General features: G+C 32.3%; 1 protein-coding gene across 1 annotated transcript in view; it reads left to right on the top strand.

The window, feature by feature from the left end:
• The window catches only part of LOC118195683 (semaphorin-2A-like), a 625,034-nt gene that overhangs the window by 138,509 nt on the left and 467,433 nt on the right, over positions 1-19,092 (top strand). The gene's annotated exons all lie outside the window — the stretch shown is intronic.

Genomic DNA, 19,092 nt, shown 5'->3' with positions numbered 1-19,092 from the left:
GCATCTTTTCTTCATTGTCATCTTCATTTACATTCTTTAATTTTCTGTTAATAATTCAGTATTATTTCTATTCATATTCTGACATGTTATATTAATGGCTAGAGGCTTATTTTAAATTAAAGTGTCTGTGTAGCTACAATAACTGTGTAACTACAGTAACTATATGGTACAGTAACTGTGTAACTAGAATAACTATGTAGCTATAATAACTACAGTATGTAACTACGGTAACTACACAACTACACATATTTTCAGTAACTATGTAACATTTCTTGCTTGTGTCACATAGCCGCCTTATAATTCATGACGACTGTTGGCACTGAGAAGCAGAATTTATTGAAATTCATGCAGAAAAACAAGGAGACAAAATTGTGGTAGAATTATTGGTTCAGAGTACATGTAGTGCAAACTTGTTTCAGTTTAGATTAAAACAGCAAAACAAATTATGGCATTTTGTAATAAATAGAGGTACTTTGTTATGCTCTACATCTGTCTACGTTACGTTAATGCTTTACTAGTCTAGTTACTCTTTTTGTTACATTTTTTGTTGCTACCATGAGTGATAACAGCAAGTCGCCCTTTTGACTTCAATCTTTCCAATACCTGGAAGCCAACCTAGGATTAAAGATCTTGGAGTACCACGTGATCCATCTTTTAACATAGCTTTGATTTATGAAAATCTCTTCGTTTGTTCCTTCGCTTCACCGGTTCTTAGAAGTAGGGGGGAGTTCTGATTATTTTCTACCGCTGATGATGATGATGAAGATCGATGGGCTATTATTTTGGCCGACAGACGGCGCTTCTAATGAGCGATGGGATCGAATGAACCAGAAATCGTTCATTGAAGTGTGGAAGAAAGGGGGTTGCAGAATCCATTAGGTATATGGAGGCGAAATTTGCATCGATTTTTTTTTCTTTGCATCTGTTTGATGCTAGTTGATGAAAGTTAGTGTTTTTCTTTTTTTGTAATAATTTAAAAGTATGAAAAATATCTGTCTCAGTGTAAGCGATGTAGTTCGCTTGAGGAGTATAATCATTGGTTGCAGTCACTGCGAAGAATAATCATTAATCCAGAAACTTTATGTAAAAATATACTGTAAACGTGCGCTTAAGAAAAACAAATTAAATGGGACTTGATAGATATCGTTAATTTGTGCTTTGAAATAATAACGTTGAATAAGTACATAAACGAACATTCTCAAATTAAGCTAATGAAACTATCGTTCAGTTTAGATAGAATGTTAAATTGAAACTACATCCATTTCATTAGTGTACCAGAAGAGGATTGTCAAAACTGTATTTCAAATTAAGGGAAGGGGGTGAAATTGAAAAGTTTCGGATTTTAACGGTCACCCATCAGGGTTTGCTAAGGTTTTTCATGCTCTCCCTTAGCTCCCAGTCTCCCAATATGCTGTTACACTCATTCCTACTAACTTTTTTTTTTGTTGTTGTTGTCTTTTTAACTTCATTATTAAGCATAATTTTCTTCGCACTTTCGCAATGTACAAATCAACAGGAAAATTACAAAAATTTTAAAAGCAGCATAATTTCCTGCCAAAAACTTTTAGAATTTCCGATGCAGTGTTGGCATATATATATATATATATATATTCAGTCTTTTCTTAGTCCATCATATCAATGTTCAGTTTTCTTACTATGATGGCTTTACAAAACTTTTTTTTAGCATTAACGTTTTTTGTGTTTATTTATTAAAAATCACGTTCTTGTCTCTTACGCGACTTAAATTTCGTTCCAGTAGCAAAATTATAAAATATTTAAATACACCTTTACAATTTTCGATAGACAGTCTCGTCCGATGGAGATTTAACTCTTTCGCATCGAAGTCGCCCGTGACGCCCGTTCATTCAGGCAACGGCAAACCGCCCCAACGCCTCGTTTATTTTCTATCTAGTGCTTTCCCCCTCCACGTTAGTGTATGGCTCATTGGTTTCGCGAGTTTTAAGAGACGTGTCAATCCTTCTTTTGAAGCAACTAAAGAAGAAATACGGAAAGCTATTCACGTTCGCAGGTGCAATCCGGCCCTAAGGTGAAACTGCACACAATGGATGAAACCGCAGAAAAACCCCGAAGAGAGCAGCAGTCATTTCCCTTAAGTAGGTTATTGTTAATGTTGTAGCTATCTACTAGGCAGGGGGAAAGAAAAACCATTCCAAGACAAATTCGTAAACACGGGCGTTTTCGATGTTTGATGAAAACAGATCTGGTCGTCTCTTGATGCGAAAAAGTTAAATGTTTTTTTTTTTCGAACAGTGTTGGCACTGCTGGCTAATCGTTGAGTTTATTAAGAAAAAATTCGTTTAAGTTTTACAAAATGTGAAATAAATAATAAAGCAAATCCGAAATTCAAAATTCGGGTATCCATGTGCGCGTGTTAGGGTAGAGGACTACGTTATTCAAAATTTGATGGCTCTAGGTATTAGTGTTATTTTACAATGCGAGAAACATGTATACATTCATGCAAATTGTTCATTATTTAATTTCTTCAAATATAATACAGGGGGATAATATCTAGTGGCAACGATTTAAAAAGCGATTCGCCGTTTATAGTGATTCAAAACGAAATGGTGTTTCGGGACTAATTATCCCATTCGGACAAACGTCTCTTTGTTTTGGTCTGTTGAAGAATGAAACCGTATTTTTTATTTAGATCTTGAAAAAAGGAATGGTGCATAAAATGTTCACTTTTATTTTATTCGGTATCTTTTTTTAAAAGTATGACATTATTTCTTAAAATGTACTTTTTCCGCATATTTAAATCAATCTTTATTATTATTATTGTTATTATTTATGTAGTTCCACGTTATCGAATACTGAGAAACATATGATTATATAGTGTATTTTATTACTCTAAAACATCACCATTTTACGACACTAGTTTATATAGCTTAGTTTATAGATGAAAAATGTCAACATCGCTAAATATTAACATTCAGAAAAACATCTGAAATGGCTTAGAAACTCAAAATCGTTAGAACCATAGCCCGTGCCATTTTGACCAAAAGGGGTGTTAGCCCAGATGGTATTGGTCTCGAAACTGGATTTTGTGTTGAAGGGCTATAAAAGTCTGTATCACTTTTCAAATTATTTCTATCAAATATTACCACTCTGTATTACATTTAAAGGAATTAAAAAAGGAAGAATCTGCATGAATGAATGTAAGTTTCTCGCATTGTGAAAAAACGACAATACTTAGACCATCAAAATTTGAATAACTTAGTCCTCCACACGAAAATGTGCACCTGCAAGTGCGAATTTTGAATTTCGAATTTTACATTTGATATTTTATTTTGCATTTGATATTTTGTAAAACGGTTATGAATTTCTGATTGACAAACTCAACGATTTGAAAACGAGCGGTGGCAACACTGCACGTAATAAAACATTTTTATCTCCAGCGCTCGAGCCTGTCTATCGAAGATGCCATTTTTAAATATTTTGCGATATTGTTGTTGAACTGAATTTTAAGCGACAGAAGTTCTTAGAACGTGATATTTAAGAAGTAAAAGTTAACACAGGACGCGTTAATAAAAAAAAGATTAAAACAAGTTTTGTAAGGCATCTTACTAAGAAAACTCAACTGAGAAAAGTTAAAAATGTACGACAACACTTTGTACTGCATTGGGAATTCTACACATATTCTGTTACGCTGTTCTTAAGATTTTTGTGATTTTGCTGTTGAATTGTATGTTGTAAGTATGAAGAAACTAGTGCGTAATAATAATGCTAAAAAGACAAAAAATGGGTTTGCAGGATAGAATGCAACAGAAGACTGATTAAATGCGATTCGAGATCGTAAAAAGACGTAACAGATACTTTTATGCAACAGTTAAAATCTAAAAATTTTCATATTTTCTTGTAAATTAAATTTTTGTTTTAGGTAATGTATGATAATTATATATTGAATAGTTCTAGATGTTCATATCCAAATCAAACTGAGTTCATGCACTAGAAAATTTTTTTTAACATTTAGCTTATAAAAAGTATTTTTTTATTTCTAGTCCAAAGGGGCTTTGTCCCTGAAGGACTATCGTTTTCGTTTTGCGTTTTTGCGTTGGTTCACTATAAATATCCGTTTCAGTTTTCAAACTGTTGCCAAAAAATGTTAGGAGTCGTGCATTATATTTGAAGAAATTACATAATGAAAAATTGGCATAAATGTATGTCTGTTTCTCGCATTGTGATAAAACAACGGCAAATAGAGCCGACGAATTTTGAATGACGTAATCCTCCTGCGAATATGGGCATGTGGAAACCCAAATTTGAAATTTGGAATTTTTTTATTATCGATTTCATATTTTGTAAATCTTAAATGAATTTTTGATTAACAAACTCAAAATTTCAAATTGAGCAATGTCCACGTTGTACAGAAGAAACATTTTTTGTTTCCAGCGCGTGAGACTGCGTATCGGAAATTCTAAAGATATGCTTAGTTTAAAACTGTTCTCCGATATTGCTCTTGAACTGAATTTTATGGTTTAAGTGCGAAGAACATGATATTTAATAAATAAAGGTAAAAAAAAAATCTCCCCTTTGGACGTAATATAAAATCTGAACCCTTTCAGATTTTTTGGTTTATTTTTTTATTTTTATTATGCTCCAATTAATTATTATAATCCACTTGTATTTGCATTAATTATTTTAAGTTATTTCCTACTTTTTTTTTACTTTATATTTACTAATATTAGTTACTAATTCATTCATAATTCACCGAAATATTATATATTCTCAAACTACGGACTCTATATAAAAGTATAGGTAGGTAGTTTGAACAAGGAAGTTATACGATATGCTAGACGTATACGATAAATAGGAACTATTGTAATATGTCTTATTTTATTTTTATGAGGCAAAAATGCAACATGACTGTGCATACGTTTTGGAGAATATGCAGCCGTTTAAGTCACACAGAATGAAATTGTGTAATTGACTTGCTCTGCTTTTCCTCTTCGTGTTTAATAATCATTCTGTGTCTTTTGCACTCCTAAAGCCCTGTAATATGCAAGAGGGCACAAAACGAATAAACAACAAGAAAGGAAAGAAGGGAATTTCGAGTGAGGAAGAAAAATCTTCTCCAAGATAAGCAGTGAGGAACCATTTTTCAGCGTCAAAAATTCCGACGCCGAACGCCCAGGAGGAGCAAGAGTCGCTCCGCTTGACGCCTTTTCTTCATTTGTCTTCCATATTCTTCGAAAGAAAAAAATAGGTAGGGAAATGGAGGGATCTTGCTACAGTGTACCTCGAACAAAAATGCATTTCTGAGCAGTTTCTGAGTTTCTCACTGCAAAAGTTTCCGTTTTTCTGCTGATTTATTTATTTATTTTTCTCTAAAGACACTCCAAAGATATCTTCTCTGTTAAACACTTTTCCGAGTTTTCCTGTATGTAAATTTCGAGAGAAACAATTGTATTTTAGATAAGGGCTATGCTCCTTGAACATTTATATGTAAAACATTTGACGTTGTATGTAGGAATTTTATGCAAATCTGTACAGATTTTATCTTTTCCTCGATCTGCGTATTCGTTTTTATGTTGGTTGTGTTTACGTGTTCGAGATAATCGTAGAAGAATGTGACCTCTTTTTCCCCCCTTAAATCTTCAAATGTCAAATCCAGATATAGTGGAATCGCATTTTTGACAGCCATACTGCCGTGCAGATTAATAAATGAAATTAATGTTTGTTGTCTAAATAAAAAGGAATTTTTCTTATTTAAGTTTTCCAAATTGGAAATAAAAGAGAGAGAAAGAGGAGAGAAAGGAGGTAGAAAAAGGAGGGAAAAAACTGAAGATTACAATACAACATTAAGTATCACTAAAGTTGAAAAACTTTTAAAAATGATAAAAGTAAGAACATCCATTCTGATCTGGTTATGCAGATTTCAGTTCAGCACTTGCAATTATTTTGAATTTATTAGTTACGATGCGTTCGCTAGATTAAGAATTAGTCATTCAAAAATAAAGTTATCGAATGCACAATCTGATATTTAAAATGAATTGTTCAAAATATCAAAGCGAAGTGGTTAAAAAATTGCTGTGATATTATTTCATTCTGAATTAAAGTGTGAACATTATAGATTCAGTAGGATTTTTGAAGTGGGAAACACGAAGAATTAGCAATGCTGGGACTCGAACCTGGGCCTCTTGAGTATGCACAGAGTATGCTACCATTACACCGCGAAGGCATGCAGAAAAGAAAGAGAAAATACGTTTTAAAGGTCGATTATAGATTAGGGAATTCAGTCGCCAAACCCTGGTGACGAAGAATCATCATGCACAACCTTTTAGTTGGGGCGCCACTGTGACGATTTTCCCTTACTTCAGCACATGGAAATTCATTAAAGCACATGGTAAAGTCACTATTAAGGTATAAAAAACTCTCTGCCTGTGTGAAAAATGACCGGTGTTCTTTCAGCGGGGAAGGGTTAGGATTTTTGAGTAGGAAACACAAAATGAGCAACGCCCTCGCCGAGACTCGAACCTGTACCTCTCGAATACACGTCGAGTGCGCTACCGTTGCACTACGAAGGCATGCAGAAAGGAGGTAGAAAATAACGTATAACATCTTAAATTAAAGTGTGGCAAAGTGGAGATACAACGCGCTTCCGTAATAAACAAAAGCTGCATTATTGAAGAAGTATATGTGCATTTGTTTCATTGGATCGTTTGCGCATGAGACTTGCAACGTACAATTTCTTTAAGTGACGATTTTCCCTTACTTCAGCACATGGAAATTCATTAAAGCACATGGTAAAGTCACTATTAAGGTATAAAAAACTCTCTGCCTGTGTGAAAAATGACCGGTGTTCTTTCAGCGGAAGGGTTTCCTCAACTAATTTCCGTTATTCATATTTTCGTAAATGCAGTGTTTACGAGGATGAAAGTAGATATCTACATAATTTCATAATCCTCAGTGCAGGACTTCGTTATGTTGGAAGTCAGAAGGACTCTTAAGAGGATGACGATATTTGTATTTTTTCTTTGGTAATCATCTACAAGGTCTTACTGATCAGTTTTATGTAGCTACTAGTAAATAAATATTCACGTGGGAGACCTATCTGTTTTTCTGATTGGAACTGCAGTAGAATTGTAAGAATTTAAGTATTGTAAAGTTATTGATTTATATTCTAAGAAAGATTAACTTTCATTATCCCTTAAATTTTCGATTATTGCATCATTACAATGCAGTGCATTGGTTTTTATGTACGGAATATTTGTTTATTAGGTACATGCAATTTTTATAACATACACCTTTTAATAATACTCGTACTTTGGTACAGTGACATTTTGGTATCCTATCACCCTGACACGTCCTGACGTCCTTCATCGTCTGAGGTTAAAACTGCCATGCAAAAATAACGTAGACTAATTAAAAGAACAAGATTAGCTAAAATTAGCTAAATATGGCTAGTTTAGTGGTTTTCTCCATCCAAAATAGGTTTTTTAAGCATAATTTCTTCATTTTAAAACTAACAGCTCCAAAAATTATCTTATTTTGAAACTCTATGTGCCTTTTTTTTTATTCCTTAATAGTGCATGTAGTAAAAAAAATTCAATTCTGTGACTATTTTTTATAACATCCTCATTTTTATTTCCTTTGCGTCCTTGTGCGAATTAAAGGAAGTAATGTAATCGTCAAAAATTTCGGGTGTCATATTTCACCGCTCTCGAATCCATTTGTACGATGTTTTTGCTGGACATCTGTAGGTACCGACAGAATAAAGGACTGTCTTCGCCAAAATTTATTGTAAAATGGATTCAGAAGAAATTTTTTTATGTCTGTACGTACGTATATATGTACATTGTTTAACTCGAAAACGAGTAGCCGTAAAAGGTGGAACATTTGTATATGAGATTGCTATAACATGTAGTGTTACATCTCTGTTTCTGTTTGCAATCGGCCCCATCAAAAGTGTATATATATATATATATATATTCTCCCATCTGTTACCTGGCTCGGTAAGCTTAGCTTTTTTATTCTTATATGTTAGTAGATTGTGCATTTTTTTCTTTAAAAGTAATTGAATTATGTTGCTCTTATGTTTCGGCTAAGGCTTTTATGACTTTGGTTAATTTGCATTCAATAGTTGTAAAGGTATCATCAGCTTTAAAGTGTCAAGTTAAGCGTAACGAGGTCGCTATCTGTTTACATGTGAAATTCTTTGTGGAATAGTGAATTAAGTCACGATTGGTGCGCCAACTTCAGTGTCATTTTGTCCAGTGGGTAAAAATGTCAGTTTTGTGCACCGAAAATTTTGTCTTTCTCCCCGCTGGCCAGATTGCTTGTTTTCGCCCGGAAAATGTCATTTCAATTGCAAAAATTGTTTCTTTAGCTATTTTTATTTATACTTGGTATTTTAGTATTTTCTGTATTCTGTTGCGCGAAGTGAGAACGGAATTGATTGAAAGAGAAGTATATCTCTAACGAAATTTCAGGAAGTAAGTTTGAATAAAATGCAGCAAAAATGTGTATAATTTAATAGGCCGTACGAAGAAGTTATATATTGTCCCCATCATTTTTCTTAACAGTATAAAAATTCAAATTTCACTTCTTCGATTTCATAAAGTATTACTGTAAGGTTAGCAAGTCTGCAAGACAAGATTACGCAGTGGTGTAGGTAATATAGTAAAATTTTTGTTGGCTCTTATTCGTATATCTGAATGTTTTGAAACTCTTTAAACATGCTCAAAAATAAGTCGCAGACGGAAAAAAGGCCTAAATCAATTCTAAATATATACATGATTAGATAAACTGAATCTTACAGGCAGACATGCAAATATAAAGACACTTACACGCAAATTTAAGTTCCAGAAGCAAAAAGATAAAATTTAATTAGAAAAAACAAGCTTGTAAAAGAAAAAACATAGATCTGTAAGGTTTTATGCTTACCTTTGAAACCTTTGAAGAAAATGGTTCTAATTTCATTTTTCTCATGGCAAAAGATTTGTCTGCGTAGTTCTTACGTATTCTACAAATACTTCTAAGTCTGGAACTTGACATCTACTGACATGAACATTCATATTCAGGATCTCAGCCGGAAGTGACGAAGGAAAAGTTTTGTCAGGATGGGAGAGGAAGAAAAAAAGAGGAAACTAAAGAAGTGCATAAAAATTTCTACCCATACCAAACGGTTTCAGAGAGTAGGCGGAAAGAAAAGGTAATACAAACAATTTCCATAAACAGGCCTTCTGAATTCAGTCCGCGTAAAGGGGAGGTAGGGGAGACACAATAAATTTTTCATCTTCCCCCTACTCAAACCCTCAACTTGGCGCCTAAACGATGGACACCCACCCCACACCCACCGAAGGTAAAAAAAAAATCTGCATCTTGTTTGCACTTGATTCTTTCCGATTGTAACTGGAGAGAGGTGAAATTTAAAAATCCCCCTTTTTTCCTCCCCCTTATGAAGGGAGCGATGCGCTTTTTCTTCGTGAAGAACTGGAAACGAGGAGTGAATACTTGAGTGGGGTAGGTGGAAAATATTTACAGGGTAGGAGAATTTTCGTTTTACTTTCTGGTATTTTTTTTCCGTTAAGGGGTTGGATGTATTAGGCATCTTCTTGAGTTCCGAAGAAAGTTGTGTGTCACTTCTGTGCACACGCGGAGAATTTTCGATCAAGAATTTATTTTACTTAGGAAACTATTTTTTAAAAAAAATCATGTAACAAAAGGAAAAGTACCACCTTTCTTAATTAAAAGAAATTTTGTATGCCCGTTCAGGGCGACTTCTTACGACTTCATTTTTTTTTATTGAAGCATTGATGGTCATTAATATCTCTTTATGAGGAAAAGTGGAAATATTTGAGTTGTAACAAAAAACATTTTGGCTTATGTGTCGTAAACTGAATTTTTGGATTAGTGCAAAATTTCTCTTCGATTTCTCTACAATTTCTCTCAAATGATAATTAATTACCTAAAAGTAAAATGAAAATTTTACATTCATTACATATATGTCTAATATACAGGGTGATTTTAAATTACTTTTATAAATTAAGAGGGGTGATATTACTCATCCAGATGAGCAATAATTACCATAGTACATAGAGTCGCATTCCACTCTGAGAGGAAGAAAAGAAGAATATAAGAATTCCAATCTGAACTTACAGCAGTGTTGGGAGAGCGAATGAACGAGACCAAATCCTGCACAATCAGTTTAGTGGCAAAATCACAGAGAGTGCACAAAACGGATAACACCAAAAACTTGGCGTTCGAGTGTTAGTTCGAGCTGAGACTTTGATGGCAAACACTCAAATGCACATCCTTGGTTGCCAAGGTCTCAACCTCGCAAACGATTCCAACAAGTTAATTATGTAATCAAGGGCTGAATATTATCAAATAACTCCAAGGTTCGCTGCATTCCGAGATTAGCATAAAAAGTTCATGCTGCGTTCCGGCTGTCAGAATTTCATGTCCCATAGAAGGGCGCTTCAGGTAGAATGAGCGCAGTGGATTAAGTCCAGGAAGACAGAATAGCAGATGACTAAGAAAAAAAAACAACTGCAAACTTGATACTTGACATCAAGGGGTTTTTTCTCCCTAATAGATATTTTCCCCCTAATAATTTAGATAATTAACTTGTTGCAATCATTTGCGAGGTTGAGACCTTGCCAACCAAAGATGTACATTTGAGTGTTAGCCATCAAAGTGTCAGCTCTAATTAACACTCGAACGTCAAGTTTTCGGTTTTATCCGTTTTGTGCACTCTCTGTGAGTTTATCACTAAACTGATTGTGCAACATTTGGTCTCGTTCATTCGTTCTCCCAACACTATTGTAAGTTCAGATTGGAATTCTAATATTCTTCTTTTCTGCCTCTCAGAGTGGAATGCAACCGTATGTTCTATGATAATTATTGCTCATTTGGATGAATACTATCACCCCTCTTAATTTGTAAAAGTAATTTAGAATTAGAATTATTTATGCATTACATATATGTTTATATATACATATACTTACTCTCTCCTTCGGGCATACCTTGATAGTGTAACGGCAGCACACTCGGCGCATATTCGAGAGGTCCAGGTTTGTGTCCCGGGAGGGCATTACTCATTTTCCACTTCTCCAGCATCAAAACAATCCTAATGACTCTACAGTGGCGCCCGAACTAAAAAAAGGTGGTTGATGATTCTTCACCGACGGGACTTGGCGACTAGGTCTCTTAATACACAGTCGCCCTTTTAAAAGGGAGGTATATAAGGTATTTTCTCTCACCTTGAGCAATGCTTGGCGAAGTAATGAAAAAAAAACCTAATGACTGTAAAAACATTGTCATTAAACGGATATAAGAAGGTTGTTTATTGGCAGTATTTTTGTGTAATACGATTAGCGGTACACTTATAGTAGATAAAATTTTATGGTGAAATATTTAGATATTATTAATATAATCAAGGAAATAATAATGCTTATAAATAGTTAAGCTATATTCATGGGGAACCCTGTTTATGTATTGTATTTTTCCACAGTAGAGGATTCATCATTATGTAGAGATGTGTGTTAGTGCATTTATAAAGAAGACATATCTGTTGTTACATCCACTAAATTGGAAAATATATTGATATAGCACATATACACAGGTAACAAAAATAAATGTCGGTTGTGTGTAATTCGACACAAAGAGTAATCACATGCGAGAATACACGTTAGTAACATACTAGTTTGCAGGAAAGTCAAATTGTGACGCTTATTTATGGCGGCCATAAGTGACCTGTCGGAGGTCAGTCTCAAGCGAATACTGGTAGTACCATCTCTTGGATGCTGCTTAAAAGTTCTCCACATATACTAAATTAAAGTGTTCAAACTATTAAAGTATAAATTAAGTTTAATGAAGATATAATGAATTGAGAAAAGTAGACTGGATCAGCAGTCAAATATTGTGATCTGAAAAAATTGAGGCTACTGGCACTTTTTTCTGAATGATAAGGTCATTCCAGTGTCCTCAGAGATCACGTCATTTATGTATAGCTAATGTAAGCAAGAATTGTAGACGATCTGAGAGTCACGAGAGCTGATGTAAACAAACAAGGTTAATTTTCCTCTTCTTCTGTTGCGGAATATCTCTTATCTTGCTTTGTATTTGCTGTACATATTTCACCATCTAAAACTGCTATTCTCAGAAATTTTTAATATTGCAGTCTTCTCACTATATAAAAGAAAATGAAGATACTTTCATTCTGTACTTACGATTTTGTAATTACTTTGTTAGCAGTTTTTCATTTTTCTGCGATGTAATATATTTTTCATCGATTTGGTCGTTTTTCTCATCATTTTTATTCTTTCATTTCATATTCCTCTGCATTATAGTGTCATAAATATGCACTCTATGCCAAAATTGTATTTATTTGAAGATAATATCTAAGTTTTATTAGCATTTTCAGTTCATTATCGGTTACACTGTAATACGATCTTATTTATGACTTAAAGCATAAATTTTAGGCCTCAGTTTCTTTCCTGTTCCCCGGCGGTTTTATATTATTACGATTATCATATTATACTTCATAATTACAGGCTGGTTTATTACGATCTCTGAAACTATAAAGTATTTTTTTTTTAAATTTATTTATTATCTTCCCTTTTTTATTCAACATAACATAGGGAGAAGAGTTATATATTTCTTATTTACTTTTCGAATAATTTCGAGAGAGCAGAACTTAACCACAATAAATGAATGTGGTTCAGAACTGAAAGAAACTGAAAGTAGTGGCTACCAGAGGTGCCATTTTAAAACCTGACATTAATTTATTATTGCTGCTTCAGCCGTACAAGAAGTACTCCACTCAGCTAATGCTGCTGCGACATCATTTCCCCTTCTCAGTTACTTCCCCTGTAGAAGTGTTTTCTCCTCCAGCAGAGACAGTGTGATGGAAAAACAACATTATGGCCTTTATGCATTGAAGTGTAGTAGTAGACACATTTTTAGCCCAATAATTTAAAAGGAAAAGGGACAGAATGGGTGTAATACATTTTATACAGCACGCTCTTGGGAGTTGTTTATGTTGGTATTTTCTCTATAAAGCGTGTGCTTTTCCCGAGCGTCTACAATCATGACTCTCTTTCTTTACGGTTTCTTACTATGAAGTGTCTTGAGAGCCATTGGTGTGATGCATGTTTGGATAAGTTTGCTGTTTTAAATTTTAAGGGATAGTTAAGAAAAATGCTACTTGAATGATGTTATTTAAGCAATTAATAATTTAGGTATTAAAACCTATTGTAAAATGAGAATGTAATTCAGTTATAAAAAGTTGCTTTAAAAAGGTGTAAAACAACCTACTATATTATAGTTTTTTTTTTTTTTTTTTTTATTTGATATTGGTTAATGGTTCAAGATGCATTTTGATGCTCTTAAACGAATGATACACAATTACTTACGATTTTATTTGCCTACTTGTTTTGATCATATTTGTTCTTAAAACTTCGCGAGTAAAATCAGTTCATAATTCTGTTACTCTTTTTATATTACAATATTTTATAAGGTATTTTCTCCCTTTTTTCCGTATGCCTTCGTGGTGTAGTTTGTAGTTGGAAGCATACTCGACACATATTTGCGAGGTCCAGGACTCGAGTTCCAGCAACAGCACTGCAGATTTTCACGTCTCCTGCTTGGAGGGAAAAAAATTAGAACCCTAATGACTCTAGAATTTTGTTTCCTTTAGTGTTTTGTTAAGAGCCAATGAGATGTGATCTTTGCAAAGTAGTAATTCTATTTCATATTCAGTCTTAAATTCTTGCGTAACTTAAACAAGTGGCTCATGAAATGGTACGAAAGATCACACAACAGAATGCTTAACCTCTGAATTAACTAAATTATTTTTGTTTTGAATTATGAGTTAAAATTGTTCTTTTGGTTTTTTTATTTCTTAGTAGAGAAAAGAATTGGCATCAGGATCTGCATTTCCTGTTTAAATGCTTCATTATAGAACAACAGTACGTTAAACAATTGGAAGCAAAAGTATGATTTGGCACAGTTCCATGTCATTGCATGTAGGTTTGTGGAAAATTTTGCTATAACGATAATCCGTAAAATAACTAGCGAAGTATTACAAATATGGTGATATTCTTTAAGGATTATATTAAAAAATGTTAATAACAATTAAGGAAAGTACACAGTGATTTAATTTAGCTTCATTTTGATCTGAAATAAACAATGCTGTTTTTCTCCTCCTTAGTATTGCACAGAATTCAGCATTTTTAACTTCCTTAACTTTTAAAAACATTTTGTTTATTTACTACTTTTCGCAGTGATCTATTGTTGAAAATTTTCATATTTATATAAAGACATTTTCCCTTAGCTACTAACATATCCTTCCTAAAGGGTTGAAAGAAATGGAATAGGAAGTATCCCTAAAGGGAAGAAGAAATGGATTGAATTCCTTTTATTGTTTCCCATCTGCATTTAAAACGTAGGGGAATAGTTTCATCGAGAATGTATACTTATGAGGCTTTCATTTGTAATATGCAGTGTATATGAAGGTGAGGAAAATTACCATGTTTTGTTTGCCTAAGAATTGGATGCATGTTTTTTTCAGCTCAAAGTGTGTATGGTTATTTTCTTACCTTAACAATAATGTTGACGACTTTTTGAAGGAACATAATGCATATAGTAAAAGATGTTGCATATTGTAGAGTATTTTTATAACCGTATAAAGTTGAAATTTTCATATGAAATGTTTCTCATTTACAATGCGTACTTTTGGGAAATATATCTTCTTCATAATTTTCTTTTTCCCATGTAGTTTTATAAAGACTTTTCTTTCTATTGTCTGCAAGCAAGTTTGACATCTCTACTTTCTGCTTTCATTTCTTTCCTTGTTAATATCAGAGCATTAGTAAGTATTTGAGACCATTTTGAAGTACGCAATTTTCAATATGAGAAGTAATAAATCATTTTCAGCTATCATAATATTTCTCATCATATGTTACTGAAAATAAAGTCGTAGAACGTCTAACAATGATAGATTTTTAATCAATATTGTCTGTGATATAGTAAAGCAAAAAATACAATAATTCCTATATAAATTAGTTCTATACTGTCGCTTCTAATACTCTGTGGAATTCTATTAATGTCAGAATCATTTGTGACAGCTAAAGTATACTTATTTCTTAGTGTGTTTAATAAAGCCACCTAATTTAGAGAGTGTTTTTGCTTCTTTTATTTCAAACGTTATTAATCAATAAAATGCAAAATAATTTTAAAAATACATTTCCTGGAAGTAGGAAATTATTCTTTTTGATTTGGCATTACATTATGTGCATTCAAATTTTTGTTCGATTGACAAATATGATCTATACATCACTTAAAACTATAGGCGTGATAATAATGAAAGATTAAGGTCTCTTGGTTTAAAAATCAAAATCGGTATTAATAACTTCAGTATGGCTATATTCGAAGGATTGTTTGAAAACCAACAAATGAGCTAATTAAGTTAGGAATTACGAAAGCTTCCGTTTGGAAACATTTTTTTTAAAATTTTTCCAATGCAAAGTTTAAAATTCTGTGATGATTAAACATTTGAACATTAAACACAAATTTTCGAAAAACAATCAACGCTATCAACGCATTCAAACATATCTGGATTTCGTAAAATGTTTCTGTAGAATTCATTTTCACCGTAAATATGCATATCGGAGGCATTTCAAGGAAGTATTGCCAGTGGAAGGATCAGGAGTTAGTTTCAGAATTTGACCCAGCATAACCCCCCCCCCCCCGAAAAAAATTAGGCGAAACCGTGCCGAAAGTAAAGGAAATATCTCAGGAAATTAATTTTTCAGAAAAATTTAAAACTGGCTATAAAACATTCATTTTTTAATATTTAAGGAAAAAGTATTATTTAACGACTGTTAAACGCTTTATTTTTTATTTATATATTTAAAAACAGTGCGTTAAATTTTATAAGAAAATGTAACATTTCAATTAGGTTACTTCAAGCAAAATTTAGTCCCGCTCTACTTAAGTGAGAAATTAAAATTATTAGCACATCATAGTTATTGATAATATTACTTGCTTTTGCACAAAAACTTTAATGTACTGAATCTTGATTTAATAGTGGGATCATTTATTTAATCATTGAATGTTTTAAAGCTATTCTTATAAATTTCATAGTTTTAATTAGTAACATAATCATAATGCTGTTATCGTTTAATTCAAAACATAAATGCTCATTTCTACATTTTATCGAATAATTGCTAATGAATTGCTTAATTTATTTTTTCGTAATTTTATGCCTGCTTTTGAAAATTAAATGAAGTATTAATAATAAAAGAAATATATTTTAAAACTTCCAATAATCTTTAAAATTTATGCGTAAGTATTTTTTACTTAATCGTAATCTTTCAAAAATGTTTGAAAAACATATTCTATAATATTTCTATTTTCTTCTGCCTTTTATTATCTTTTTATGTTTGCTGGTAGATTTCACTAGCATTCAGTGAAGTTTTAGGCAATGTAAATGTTAGAACATTTGCCAACTTTGCTGCTTGAAGAAGAGAGTTTTCATTTAAGCTACCTTTTGAAATGCGTATGATCCATCTAAATTCCGATGCAATCGAAAATTTCTTGAGTTGAAGAATTCTGTTTAATTCTTTTAAGCCAGTGAAAAAGTTGCTCAGTTTTAAAATTTAAGAGGGAATATGAATTTAAGAAAAAACCATAGATGATCGTTTACATAATTTTCTAACACTACAAAAATTTTGCTTATAAATCAAATCTAAACGAAGTTGTCGTTTTCAGGAGAGGGCTCATTCATTATATGTAAATTTGTTACGAACTGTCATTTTGAGTTAGTTCGGAAAATTAATTTTCGGAAATTTGAAACTAACTATCGTATTTCTAGTTTACACATAATTAAATTAATTACTCGTTATGTGATCAAATTTTATTTATTTTTGCGCTAGTATCAAGCTACACATTACATGTTACGTTGCCACGCATTAATGTTCACTGAGTGAATAATTTACAATGTAATATGTTACCTTAGAAAGTATTAAAAGTTAGTACATATTGAACCCAAACTTGCCATGTTTGAGGCTAGCTGATTTAATGGCTGGTTATTTGCATCCTTCTAAACCAATGTTTTACTGCATTTATCGAAGATTTCCATTTAATTATTGAATGTATGAATTAAGCAACTCATCTACATGATATTTGTTGAAGCTTTCGTAGGTTATTTATAACACTGGTATCGCGCTATAAAATGGAAGTAATTAAAATTCCCGTTCCCAGTAAATACTCGGGCGTAGATATATTATTTACTGTATTTACGTATTTAACGTATGTACGACTGTTGTACGCCAATTCATCTAAGCGTTTACGTATCCTGCATTGAAGAAAAGAGGATTATGTTAAAGCGTAACTCTTCGGTAATTACTTGTTTAATGTTTGCATTCCAAATAAGCTTTAATTGAATACCCCTTTTAAAGTGCTCACTAAACTGTGCTGAACTGAAAAATATAAACAATCGCGCATCGATGGGAATTTGAAGTAGTGGGTTCACTTCAATTACATTCATTTGCATTGGAATATTTAAATTATCGAAAACAATTAACTATGAAATTCGTTATCTACATCACAAGCTTCTGAAATTTTATTTTATATGCGTTAAATAAACGAAATTCTGTAGTTAAATATTTAAATGTAAAATAAACTATTTCTCATATTAAGTACCTATTGAATTTCTTTCGGATGAATCGTTTGCTTAATTTACATAGTCTATGCTAAATAAGAATACTTAATTACTAAGATATTTATATGAAACGGGTGGCAACAAAATTGCTTTTACATTGCTCTAGAAAAGCGTCAAATTCTTTACCCTAGCTTCCCGTATTCATCATTTACCGTTTGATTATGAGTATTTCTGAACTTGTCTAAAATGTGCTTTTAGTTGTTGTGGGAAAAATATGTTATAAAATTAATATAATTGACATTAAAATAAAGGTAAATTAAAATTTGGCATGAAAGAAAATTTAAATTGGCGTAGAATTTAAATAAAACTCTATCGACTTCGAGAACCATCTAATATGGAACACTCTTTTTCAGGAGCAAAATGATGATCTGTAATGTTTACTTTATAATGCATTTTCCCTCTTTAATCAGTTGTTAAAGGCTTTTTAATGATTGCGTGAAAATAATCATTTGACTTATGTTTGTTAGTTATATTTCTTTTACATCTAACTTGTCTAATACTGAAAATATCTATGGAAGTTGTATTGTTATCCAATTAACTAAACATATTTTATATTTCTTTTACATCCCACTTGTCTAATACTGAAAATATCTATGGAAGGTGTCTTGTTATCCAATTAACTAAACATTTTTTAAAATTTAGTAAATATGTATCATTCTAAATTATTGATTTTTGAATTTTTATTAAAAATAAAACAAACAAAAAGAAAAATCTGAAAATATCTAAATTTCAAAGTGGTTCCAGAGAGTTTGCAAAGGTCTTTCATGCTCTCGTTGAGCTCTCAGTTTATCTATTTGCTTATGTAGTAATTTCTGCTGATACATTTTTTGCCTTTATTACTAAACGACATTTTCTTCGCACTCATGCCACAGAAAACACAACAGCAAAATCTCTGAATTTTTAAAAACACTCATATCTTTATAATTCCTGAAACATCAATATTGCTACATATAATGTCCAGAAGAGTAATGGCCAGAAAGGCTATTCGAGAGTATCTCGAATTTCACGTTTGCATCAAATCAATTTTGTTGTCCGTTTCACTTTTCAAATAAGTAGCCGCTGGCACGGCCAACTGCCTAAAATAGTTACTATAAAAAGGAAATGGTATGCCTTTGATACATATAGCTAGTGTAACTCTACTAGTTGAGTTTATTGCTTTTAAATCGCTTTGCTTGTTAATCACTAAGAGGTAGATTAGAAAAATTAAATGTCTTATGCTTTGACAAATGCAACAAACTGCAGCGTGGATATTAAAATTATTTTATATCGGATAAAACTCTTAATGTTGCCCTACAATTGTTTGTATTCGCTATATTACTTCTTTAAAATTTTTAAATAACGCATGGCTATAACATTTCGTGGCAACATCCTCTTTTCGTATTGCCATACTTTTTTATATTCGG

This window comes from Stegodyphus dumicola, chromosome 10 (genome assembly GCF_044657685.1).
Source record: "Stegodyphus dumicola isolate Sdum_Otavi_A_Nest chromosome 10, ASM4465768v1".
NCBI lineage: Eukaryota > Metazoa > Arthropoda > Arachnida > Araneae > Eresidae > Stegodyphus > Stegodyphus dumicola.
The sequence above is the reverse complement of the archived record's forward strand: the minus strand, read 5'-3'. Positions and strand labels throughout refer to the sequence as shown.